The 12,666-nt window shown below is 40.1% G+C and overlaps 1 long non-coding RNA gene across 1 annotated transcript in view; it reads right to left on the bottom strand.

Annotated features, from left to right (window-relative positions):
• Positions 1-12,666, bottom strand: part of LOC144339041 (uncharacterized) — a 106,276-nt gene that overhangs the window by 6,973 nt on the left and 86,637 nt on the right. Inside the window, exons 2-4 of the long non-coding RNA XR_013413602.1 lie at positions 11,805-12,153; positions 9,718-9,781; positions 8,060-8,179 (exon numbers count right to left, since the gene is read on the bottom strand). This is a non-coding gene — a long non-coding RNA (uncharacterized LOC144339041). The remainder of the gene's footprint in view (positions 1-8,059; positions 8,180-9,717; positions 9,782-11,804; positions 12,154-12,666) is intronic.

Below are 12,666 nucleotides of genomic sequence, written 5' to 3'. Positions count from 1 at the left end.
TCCCTCGAGTTCTCTTCTTAGAGTCCCTAGGAAAGCCTCGGCCACTGCCTGTTCCCACAGCATGACTTGATGTGTCTAAATTCTCCTATGGGCACAGTTAGAGCAGCGGCCAGAATGGCCATAACGCAAGGAGTCTGGAGTTTACCCTGTGGGTGACAAGGAACAAATGGAGACCTTGGATAAGGAGATTTTCTTGGAGAACCAGTTCCTTAGATATAGATATGTATTGTCGATATGTAGGATGAGACATGGGAGAAGACTCTAGGCTGCCTTTGGTCATTATAATTCACCCTCCCAAAGATCCTGACTGAACAGAATTCCACTCCTTCCCTTATTTCTGTGAGTCAATAGTTCCCTCTGAATGTTGCTGGATTTCTGCTTTCTGGGCACATGGTATGTATGATTATTATTTTTGTTTTTTAATTTTTGTTTTTTTGGAGACAGAGTCTCGCTCAGCCGCCCAGGCTGGAATGCAGTGGCGCCATCTTGGCTCACTGCAACCGCCGTCTCCCAGGTTCGAGCAATTCTCTTGCCCCAGCCTCCTGAATACCTGGGATTACAGGCGCCCGCCACCACACCCAGCTAATTTTTGTACTTTTAGTAGAAACGGGGTTTCACTATGTCATCCAGGCTGATCTCAAACTCCTGACCTCAAGTGATCCTCTGAACTCAGCCTCCCAATGTGCTGGGGTTACAGGTGTGAGCCACCGCACCTGGCCCATTATATTATTCTTTCAACTTTTCTGTAAGTTTAGAATTTTTTAACTTATAAGTTAGAAAATGAAAGGGTTTCTTGTATATTAGATAGTTTTCTGTGGGCAAAGAACTTAGAACAATGCTTGGCTTAAGCATGCAAATAAATGTTACTTGTTCTGATTATTCTAGTGCTTTACATGGAGTATCATGTTTAACCCTGACAATGGCCTCGTGAAGTTCTGATTGTAGGATGCTGTTGGTCTCTCACATCCCTTTTACCAGGCAGGTGCACACCTCTCCAAGCTACCGTAAAGTGTTGGTTGCTAAAGGTTTACAGCTCCCTTTTCTCTGGAAAATTGCCTTCAGTCAAACAGAAGCCGCCCCAGAGATTATACCCCACACCAACCCTGGGGGACAGTCAGCAACCAATGAGTAAGGAACAAAGAGGCATAAAAAGCTAGCCCTAGTGGTGGCCTGTAATCTCAGCACTTTGGGAGGCCGAAGCGGGTGGATCACCTGAAGTCAGGAATTCAAGACCAGCCTGGCCAACATGGCGAAACCCTGTCTCTACTAAAAATACAACAATAGCTGGGTGGTGCATGCCTGTAATCCCAGCTACTTGGGAGGCTGAGGCATGAGAATCACTTGAACCCAGGAGGTGGAGGTTGCAATGAGCTGAGATCGCACCACTGCACTCCAGCCTGGCAACAGAGCGAGACTCCTTCTCAAAAAAAAAAAAAAAAAATTAGCCAGGTGTCCAGGCATCATGGTGGCCATCTATAATCCCAGCTACTCAAGAAGCTGAGGCAGGAGAATCACTTGAGCCTGGGAGGCGGAGGTTGCAGTGAGCTGAGATCGTGCCACTGCACTCCCGCCTGGGCAACAAAGCAAGATTCTGTCAAAAAAAAAAAAAAAAAAAAAAAAAAAGCTAGCCTTTGCCTTAATGTAGGATTCACTTTGTGGTTCAAGAGCTCCCTGAGGATCAAACTGAAGCTGGACCCAGTTGAGACCACATCTTTACTTAGCTCCCCACTTCCCTCTTCCCTTCCTGCCTTTGGACTGTGAGTCAAAAAATAAATCACATGTCCCCCAAACCTTTATCAGGTTCTGCTGCAAGGGAACCTGACCAGGAATAAACAGAGGCAAGGAAGGCTAAGAAACTTTCCCAGGAGCCTCCCCAGACCACACAGTAGTAGATTTGAACCCAGGTAGTCTGAGCTCATGGTCTTTACCACTGCTCTTCATATGTAAAGAACTTGTTATGTGCCAATGAAAGTTATGTCTCAAAAAACCTCAGCCCCAGCCTCCTTGCTCAGTTGCTGAGTATTGAAAGTCAATCAGACATGATTCTTATGCTTCTCATAGCCTGAAAACTCATGGATGAGACAAACATAGTCACCAGTGACAGCCAGTGGTTATAGTCATAAACACACACCCACACACACAAACTCACATACATACACAAACATACACACATATAAGCCTACACACACATACATATACTAACCTATACAAACACATAAACACACATGGAAACCTGTACACATATGCACATTCACACATGCATATGCACCCAAGCCACACCCTTACAATGGAATCCCCTACAGCTGCTAAAAAAGAAAGTCATAGGCTGCATGTTCTAGGAATGTATTTGTTAATGGAATAAAGAAAATAAACAATATTTTGGAAATTTTAATCATATACATATGTTTCTTTTTAAAATATCAGTGGAATTGTTTTTTGTCTGTTTCCTTCATGTTTCTATATAATAGGATGTTTAAAAACACATAAACACATAAAACCTGAGGCATATTAATATTTGTAGAGGATATTTATGTAGGTCAGTAAATAATAATGGTACATGTGTGAAGCAACCTATAGCCTGATGAAAAGAAAATAATATAGAACTGTAGATTATTTAGGGAAGTAGTGATATGAACATTAACTCTTTATTCATTTGTTCTAACATTATTAAGCTATGTTTTCTAATTGCTGAATTCCCACAGAATCTGTGTTCTAAGGCCCTCTCCTCTAACCTCTCAGAGCTGCTATGTTTTGCTTTCTGATTCTGCAACATCCGTTGATGGTCACAATGTTGGGCCCCTGAGGCCTGAACTGATGTGAAATGAACACTGAACCTGAAGTCCTAGGTTGCAATTATTGCTTTATAATTTACTGACATCGACTTTGGGCAAGTCACCTCTTTGAGCCTCATTTGTCTCATCTGTGTATAAGTGGAGGAAATAAAATCTACTTCACAAGATTTTTGTGAAAATTAAATGGGGTAACATTTGGATGGCACCTAGCCCAGCACCTGAGAAGATGGAAATAAAGGAATGAATAAATCCATAGCCAATAAACAGCAAAGGGTGTGCACTTATTGCAAGATTCCCTGATTATTAATGCAACCCAGTAACCACAAGCAGCCATGAAAAGAAATCACAGACACTCCTTCACCTAGATTGACCAGTTAACATTTTGCCACATTTATTGTATATCTGCTGTTGTTATTATTACTAAGGGCAGGGATGGTGGCAGCAGTAGTAGTAATAGAAGTAGTTTTGGTGGAAACATTTGAGAATAAGTTCCCAGACATCGATCCTTTATCCATTAGATACATTGGCATGAGTTTCCTAATAGCAAAGACATTCTTTTACATATCCACAGTAAAATAATCAAATTCAAAATTTAACAGTGATCTACAGTTTATATTCAAATTTTCTTTCTTTCTTCTCTCTCTCTCTCTCTCTCTTTCTCTCTCTCTCTGCCTCCCTCTTTTCTTTTGTTTTTTGAGAGGAAGTCTCACGCTGTCGCCCAGGCTGGAGTGCAATGACATGATCTCAGCTAACTGCAACCTCTACCTCCCAGGTTCAAGCAATTCTCCAGCCTCAGCCTCCCAAGTAGCTGGGATTACAGGCACCTGCCACCACGCCCAGCTAATTTTTTATATTTTTAGTAGAGACGGGGTTTCATCATGTTGGTCAGGCTGGTCTTGAACCCCTGACCTCAGGTGTTCCACCTGCCTCAACCTCCCAAAGTGCTGAGATTACAGGCATGAGCCACCATGCCCAGCCTATATTCAAATTTTCAAATTGTCCCAATGTTGTCCTTTATAGCTTTTTTTTTTAAAATCCAGGATCACATATAGTTGTTTGTATTCTTTTCCTTTTTTGTCCTATATGAGAAATCTTTGTCTATTCAATATCACAAAGGTTTTCTTCTGTTTTCTGTTAGAAGTTTTATAGACCAGGTGTGGTGGCTCATGCCTGTTATCTCAGCACTATGGGAGACCAAACTGGGAGAATTGCTTGAGCCCATGCATTCAAGACCAGCCTGGGCAACATAGCGAGACTCTGTCTCTACAAGAAAAATAAAAATTAGCCGGCCATGGTGGCACGTCTGTGGTAGCAGCTACTTGGGAGGCTGAGGTGAGAAGATGGCTTGAGCCCCGGGTTTGGAGCTGCAGTGTAGCTGCAGTGAGCAATGATGGTGCCTCTGCACTCCAGCCTGGGTGACACAATGAGACCTCATCTCAAAAAAAAAAAAAAAGTTTTATAGTTTTAGCGTGTATTTTTAAGTCTATAAATAGATATTTAACTTAATAGACTAAAATCTATTAATATCATTGTTTATTTGATGCTCATATTTTCCCAGTTTTCCCAGTAGAAGCCCCTTCAAGGGCAGTTTCCATAGTCTTTTGACAGATTCTCTTAATTTTTTGAACACTTTCTTATTTTCTGGCACATGATGTTTCAGGCTCATCTTGTACTTTAACTGCTCCAGCCCTGGAATCAGCATTTTTCCAAGAAGCCCTCACTCCTTTTAGTGTGAGTGGTATTTAAAAACCAAGATCTGGTTACTAGTTGCTCATTGCTATTGCGTATTACTGCTTCTAGATTCTTTTAGAAGACAGAGCTAGGAAATATCTGTCTATCTGTCTGTCTGTGTAGAGTATTCCAATTCCAGTGCAACAAGTTAGATTCTTTTTTGTCTTCACTCATTTTGTATTTGTATCTGCCTTCTCCCACAGTGAGAACCCTGGCTCCCAACGCATTATGTATGTACCTGTTTGCTTAGTTCTACAATACACAAAATAGTTTTAGAATTGCTGTAACTATGGTCTACAAAAAACCTAGTAAACAAAGTTTAAGTGTTTTTATTACTTTTTTTGTTTGTTTCTTGACTGAAGATAGTTAGCCAAAGTATCGTATTCAAATGTTACTTGAATTATTTTATTTTCCATGTAGATGTGCTATTCATTTGAAATATAGTAATTGGTTTCTGTTTGCATTCAATTTGCATTTTTTTCTCATACTTGTTTTTATTTAATATTATTTTTGAATTTATAGAGCATTAATATGGTTTTAAAATAAAAACTATATAAAATATATACTCATAGAAGTATCAATTCCTCTTCTCTTCCTTTCATTCTATTCTTATCCACCATCTACGGATAATAATATATTAATTTCTAGTACATATTTCCTATGGTTTATTTATTTATTCATTTTATTTATTTATTTATTTATTTATTTATTTGAAATGGAGTCTCACTCTGTCACCCAGGCTGAAGTGCAGTGGCACGGTCTCTGCTCACTGCAACCTCGCCTCCCGGGTTCCAGTAATTCTTCTGCCTCAGCCTCCTGAGTAGCTGGGATTACAGGTGTGTGCTACCACACCTGGCTAATTTTTGTGTTTTTAGTAGAGATGGGGTTTCACCATTTTGGTCAGGCTGGTCTCAAACTCCTGACCTCATGATCCACCTGCCTCAGCCTCCCAAAGTGCTGGGATTACAGGCGTGAGCCACCATGCCTGCTCAGCCATTCCTATGTTTTTTGGTTTTTTGTTTGTTTTTCTTTAAGAAATAAGCTTTCTTACTCATATGGCATACCCTATATATTCTTTTGTATTTTTTTTTTTTTTTACTTGATCACGTACCCTGAAAATCACCCCGTATCAGTTCATAGAGATCTCCTAATTCATTTCCCTAGCTGCAGAGCACTCTATTGTGTTGATATCATAGTTTATTAAACCAATCTCCATGCCAGGGATTTTAGGTTGTTTATATACCTTTTCAACTGCAAGTGATGCTGTGTAGGTATTTTTGTATTGTTAGAGGTAGTATCAGTCTGGACACAGAGACCATGCAGTAATTAAAATAGGAGAGATTTAATATTAAGTTATTAAGCTATGATACAATAATATAAAGATGTAAAGAGAACTCTAAAGTTGGGCTGGCAAACTTCTTTATAATGGAACAGATAGTGAACATATTAGGCTTTCTTTTTTTTTTTTTTTTTTTGAGACGGAGTCTCGCTCTGTTGCCCAGGCTGGAGTGCAGTGGCTGGATCTCAGCTCACTGCAAGCTCCGCCTCCCGGGTTCCCGCCATTCTCCTGCCTCAGCCTCCCAAGTAACTGGGACTACAGGCGCCCACCACCTCACCCGGCTAGGTTTTTTTTTTGTAGTTTTAGTAGAGACGGGGTTTCACTGTGTTCGCCAGGATGGTCTCGATCTCCTGACCTCGTGATCCACCCGTCTCGGCCTCCCAAAGTGCTGGGATTACAGGCTTGAGCCACCGCGCCTGGCCTATATTAGGCTTTCTAGGCCATACTTTCTCTGTCATAACCATTCAATGCTGTATAGACAACACATAAATAAATGGACCTGGCTGCATTTCAATAACATTTTATTTACAAAACAGGTAGGGAGGTGGATTTGGCCAGAAAACTGTGGGGTTTGAACACAGTTTGCCAACCCCTGTTCTAAAGAATGCCCTAGGGTCAGCCAGGCACAGTGGCTAACACATGTAATCCCAGCACTTTGGGAGGCTGAGGCAGTCGGATCACCTGAGGTCAGGAGTTTGAGACCAGCCTGGCCAACATGGTGAAACCCCATCTCTACTAAAAATACAAAAATTCACCGGGTGTGGTGGCGGGCACCTGTTATCCCAGCTACTTGGGGGGCTGAGGCAGGAGAATCACTTGAACCCGGGAGGCGGACGTTGTAGTGAGCTGAGATTGTGCCACTGCACTCCAGCCTGGGCAATAGAGCCAGACTCCATCTTAAAAAAAAAAAAAAAAAAAAAAAGAAGGGCCTAGGGAGAGTGCCAAAGGCAGCACAGAGCTGGAAAGGAAACCCCCACCTTCCTAATGAGGTTAAAACCTAGTTGAAGAAGGTGTGGTTGCAGCCTACTAGATAGCCCAGCATTTGCTGGGTTCTCTGGTCCAAAGTTTGCCATAGCAGGAAACAACCTCAGGCACACAGGTACACAGAGATGGTCAGGGACCCACATGGAGCCACTTAGTGTACCCACCAGGAGGCCCACAGCAAGCTGGTCATTAGGCCTAGGCAGGGAATTGGAGGTTGCTAAGGGACCAAGCACTCAGGTACCACCTGATTCCACCATTGTCCTTCTACTGCCTCCACTCCCACCCCAGCCATTGCCCCACTGACAGGCTGTGCAGTAGGGGAAGTAAAAGCAAAATGCAGCTTACCAGAACTAGAAATTGCCCCCATTTCTCCTGCAATGTCCCTCCAGTGCCCTCTACTGACAAAGGTTAATGAACATCGTGCTCTCTGTTGAGGAGAAATGCTTAAAGAGTCCAGTTCATTACCCCAGAGCATGTACTGAAGGGTAAATTTGAAGCTGAAGTCTCCTAGGGTAAATTCTTAAAAGTTGAATTTGTGAATCAAAGGGTAAAAAAATACTTTGCTAGTTTTTGATGAATTTCTTTCAGTGCGGTTGTATCGTTCTGCATTGCCACCAAAATGTATGAGAATACTATGTGTTATTTTACAACTTCATCAATGGCATTGCCAAACTTTTTACTTTCTGTCACTATGATTGTTATGAAATCTTATCTCATTGTAGTTTTTTGTTTGGTTTGGTTTTTTTAGATGGAGCCTCGTTCTGTTGCCAGGCTGGAGTGCAGTGGCGCAATCTCTGCTCACAGCAACTTCCGCCTCCCGGGTTCAAGCAATTCTCCTGCTTCAGCCCCAACTGGTAGCTGGGATTACAGGCACGCACCACCACACCTGGCTAATTTTTGTATTTTTAGTAGAGATGGGGTTTCGCCATGTTGTCCAGGCTGATCTTGAACTGCTGACCTCAGATGATCCACCCGCATCAGCTTCCCAAAGTGCTGAGATTACAGGTGTGAGCCACCCAGGCTGGCCTCATTGTAGTTTTAATTTACATTTCTTTTACTATTTGTAAAGTTGAACATCTTTTCATATGCTAAGAGTCTCCTCTTGTGATAAACTGTTCGTATCTTTCATCCACCTCCTCACAGGGTTAGGAAATAAGTTCTTAAACTAGCTTAAAGCAGGAAAAAAATCAGGTGAGCTACAACTGCAAATTACTTATGAAGGAATAGTTTTGTAGAACTCTTGTTGTTTTTCCTAAGTTAGACACCAAAGTTGAATATAAGTTCAGTTTATTTCAATATTTACTGAAACCTTCCTGTGGGCCAGGCACCAAAGCTGCAGAGGAAGACACAATCCTTGCTATTAATGAGCTTAGTGTGAAAACAGACATACAAAATCACTTGGGAAATAGTAGAACATAGTGATTAAAATCTGAATTAGGGTATGTATGGACTTGGGTCCAAATTCTGACATTGCCATTTGAACAACTAGCTGTGTAATATTGGATGCGTCATTTCTATCTTTGTGCTTCAGTTTCTTAAGGCAGAGATAATAATATATATCATAGAAATATTATAAGAACTACATGAGATAGTATATGAAAACAACTGGGCCGGGCGCGGTGGCTCAAGCCTGTAATCTCAGCACTTTGGGAGGCTGAGACGGGTGGATCACGAGGTCAGCAGATTGAGACCATCCTGGCTAACATGGTGAAACCCCGTCTCTACTAAAAAAAATACAAAAAACTAGCCGGGCGAGGTGGCGGGCGCCTGTAGTCCCAGCTACTCGGGAGGCTGAGGCAGGAGAATGGCGTAAACCTGGGAGGCGGAGCTTGCAGTGAGCTGAGATCGGGCCACTGCACTCCAGCCTGGGCGACAGAGCGACACTCCATCTCAAAAAAAAGAAAACAACTGCATGCTGCTTGGTATATAGTAAACATATGACAAATGTTAGCTAATAATAATAAATTAAAATGAAATATTGAGTAGAGACAAAATGATAGAGGAATTTACAGCACACCATGATTGCATATATAAGCTTATTTCATTTTAGCTGAATTTAAATATATTATAACTAAGCCATGAAAAATGTTTAAACCATATGCAATTGTTCAGTTTAATAGGAGAATCTATCAGAGTTTTTCATATAATTTTCTTAGATATTGATAAAAGTAAATACTTAACAGAAAAATCACAAATACTGAAACAACTAATCTGACATTCTGAATTGTTAATTATATAAATAAAGTGTTAGTAAAAAATACAAGACTATAGAATTTACATATTATTGTCATCCTTATTGACAGTTTTAAGGAACTCAAAGATATACTTCAAGCAGGGAATTACAGTTCAATTGATTGATTCATTTACTAATTTTCTTTCAGTCTCTCTTTATTACCTAATATATACTTAGAAACAAAAGTTGAATTCAAGGGTTACATTTAATGTAAAATATAAAATATCAAATGTTTAAATATATTTAATAACAATGCTCAACTCACTATGATACAATGTATTCTAACTTTTCTACTTCAACAGTCAGCAGAAATTTTCTAGGAACCATAATCTTGAATATTCCAAATGTACAGCTATGTGCACAGCCATTAGAAAAAACAATTGTTTTATTTTACCTAGTTACAAATACTCCAGATATACCTTTGAGGGAAATTAACAAAACACAGAAAAGCAAAAATGAATAAAAGTCACATATAATCCTATCACTTGGAGATAAACTGTATTTGGGTTGTACCATAGTAAAACAAGTATTTATTGACTTCCCATTCTATGAAGGTGTATTAGTCCATTTTCACACTGCTATAAAGATACTACCTGAGATTGGGTAATTTATAAAGAAAATAAATTTAACTGACTCACAGTTCTGCATGGCTGGGGGGGCCTCAGGAAACTTAAAATCGGGCAGAATGGGAAACAGGCACTTCTTACATGGTGGCAGGCGAGAGAGAGAGAGAGAGAGGAGGGGGAGAGAAGAGAGGAGAGAGAGAGAGAAAACTGTTAAACACTTATGAAAGGATCAAATCTTACGAGAACTCACTATCACAAGAACATCATTGAGGAACTACCCTCATGATCCAATCACCTCCCACCAGGTCCTGCCCTTGACACGTGAGGATTATGGGAATAACAACTGAGATGAGGAGATTTGGGTGAGGACACTAATCAAACCTTATTAGCAGGTCCAGGTTTTGGGGGTTTTTTTGTTTTTTTTTTTTTGAGATGGCGTCTTGCTCCGTCACCCAGGCTGGAGTGCAATGGCACGATCTCGGCTCACTGCAATCTCCACCTCCTGGGTTCAAGTGATTCTCCTGTCTCAGCCTCCCAAGTAGCTGGGATTACAGGTGTGCACCACCATCCCTGGCTAATTTTTTGTATTTTTAGTGGAGACAGGGTTTCACCATGTTGGCCAGGCTAGTCTTGAACTCCTGACCTTAGATGATCCACCCATCTCAGCCTCCCAAAGTGCTGGGATTACAGGTGTGAGCCACCATGCCCTGCCAGCAGGTCTAGTGTTAAACTCTGGAAATGCTTGGGCCACAGGGAGGTGGGAAGCAACTCTGTACTATTAGACTGTTCCCTCCTGAACAATTGATGGCCCCTGCTCTCTGGGCTGGAGACTTGGTCTGTAAAATCTGCTCTAGAGTGTCAAGCTACATTCCACATAAAATAGTTGTGTGTGTGATGATGTTCTGGGGACCCAGATGGCCATGCATAGCACTATGTAGTAACACAGACTCTAAATTCTAAAAACACACATGCAATGATAACTTTTTCCAGTGGTTGTCATCTTTGATTGGGTAAGGAAAGCTAGTGCTCGTTGAAATTTTGACAGAACTTAAAGCCCTGCTTGGTTTTAAAGAAACTTGATGTCCAGAACCGAACTCGTAAGACACAAATTATCAGGTGATTATTCTTGTGTAAAAAGTGGTCTTCTTTACTAAAGCATTTCCTGCTATCACTTTTTAATTCTACTACATTAACTGAACAGGGGCTACTGTGAGTTATTTTCAGTTGAGTTCCACAAATATACTGAAATTTTCTATTTAATTTACCAGAAATTTATTTAAAGTATAAATTTTCAAGAGCATACTAACTGTATACACCTCTAAATATCTCAAAATTTGACTCTTGCTTGGAACTGTGGAGGAAACCAGCTCCATGATTTAGCCGTACATTGTTTCTATTAACATTAGTTCCATTAGAATGCAACTCAATAGATGGGGTTCCCAAACTTTGCTAAAATTGCATTGGTTTGCAGAATAGCTATAGTTGTGTTAAGATTCATATCTTCCATAACAGCTTCTAATATTAAACTTTAAAGATCTTAAATTGATTTAGGTATGTTATTGGGTTCTCAGATAGGTCTTTCTTGTCATCTTTTCTCCTGTGGTCCCCTGTCATTATTGGTATCAAAACATTATTGGTATCAAAACATTGACTGACTTCTTCAAATGTCAGAATAAAAGAAAATATGAGTCCAAAATGTGCCTGTCACCTTGCAGGCTCATTCTCTGAGAAATATTTTTTGGTGTATATTTAATTAAATAAAAGACATAGTGCTCAGCAATTGCCATTTTGACATATTCTATTTAAGGATTGATTGCATTTTCTAATATTTGTGAATGATATTAATATTCAAAAAAGAATCACAAGGGACCATCTGGAGTTGAACAGAAAGCAAGTGTTCAATAAATGACTCTCAGAAAGACTGCCCAACAGTTTTATATGTTGCTGGTGAGAATGTAAATTGGTAGAACCTTTCTGGAAAGCAATTTCGCAATCTATGATTTGATTTATTAATTCCATCTGGGAATTTATCATAAGGAAATAATAAAAGATGCAAAGATATTTGTGCAGAGATGCTGATCATGTTAATTGGTAAAATGGTGAACATTAGAAAAAACTTAAAACCCCTCCATATGGGATTGGTTAAATAAATATATTACCTCCTTTTGATGGTGTGGCTGAGACTGCTTGCTGGTTGCTCAATCTCCATTCTCCTCTTCTTTGTTGTTAACAAGACTCTATATTATTGGAGCCAGCAACGTGCTTATTAACAATACCATATTTCACAGCTTTCCTCTCAGACAAAGATGACCAATGAGATAAGAGCAGAAGTCCTTGGGTGGGACTTCCAATTGCCTGGATCCAGCTGCCTTGATCACTGATATGATGGCTGAAACTCCAGAAGTCATTTGGGGACCATGAGAGAAAAGCCAGGAGAATTGTAGTGACTGCAATTCTGACATTCTTGAACCACTGTAACAAAGCCAACAACTGCCTCCTTCCAGATGTCTCATTATATGAGAAAAAAATAATAAACCATTATATGCTTATGCTAGTCAAACTCTGTTAATAGCAGCCAAACACAAGTCCTAACTGACACAGATGAAACATTTTGCAACCATTTAAAATTATCTTTCTGAAAAAATAGAGTATAATATTAAATGAGAAGAATATAAAACTCTGTATGTGGTATGTCTATTTTGTTATTAAATTAGACATATACATTATATATGAATGAATACGGCTATGTAATACATTAAAATGTTGATAGTGCCTGTCTCAGGATTATGTTTTTTTGTTTTGTTTTGTTTTTCGTTTTTTTTTTTTGAGATGGAGTCTTGTTCTGTTGCCCAAGCTGGAGTGCAGTGATGTGATCTCAATTAACTGCAAGCTCTGCCTCCTGGGTTCACACCATTCTGCCTCAGCCTCCTGAGTAGCAGGGACTTCAGGCACCCGCCACCACACCCAGCTAATTTTTTGTATTTTTAGTAGAGACGGGGTTTCATCATATTAGCCAGGATG

Source organism: Macaca mulatta, chromosome 2 (assembly GCF_049350105.2).
Source record: "Macaca mulatta isolate MMU2019108-1 chromosome 2, T2T-MMU8v2.0, whole genome shotgun sequence".
Taxonomy (NCBI): Eukaryota; Metazoa; Chordata; class Mammalia; order Primates; family Cercopithecidae; genus Macaca; species Macaca mulatta.
Note: the sequence above shows the minus strand (reverse complement) of the source record. Positions and strands in the feature narration are given on the sequence as shown.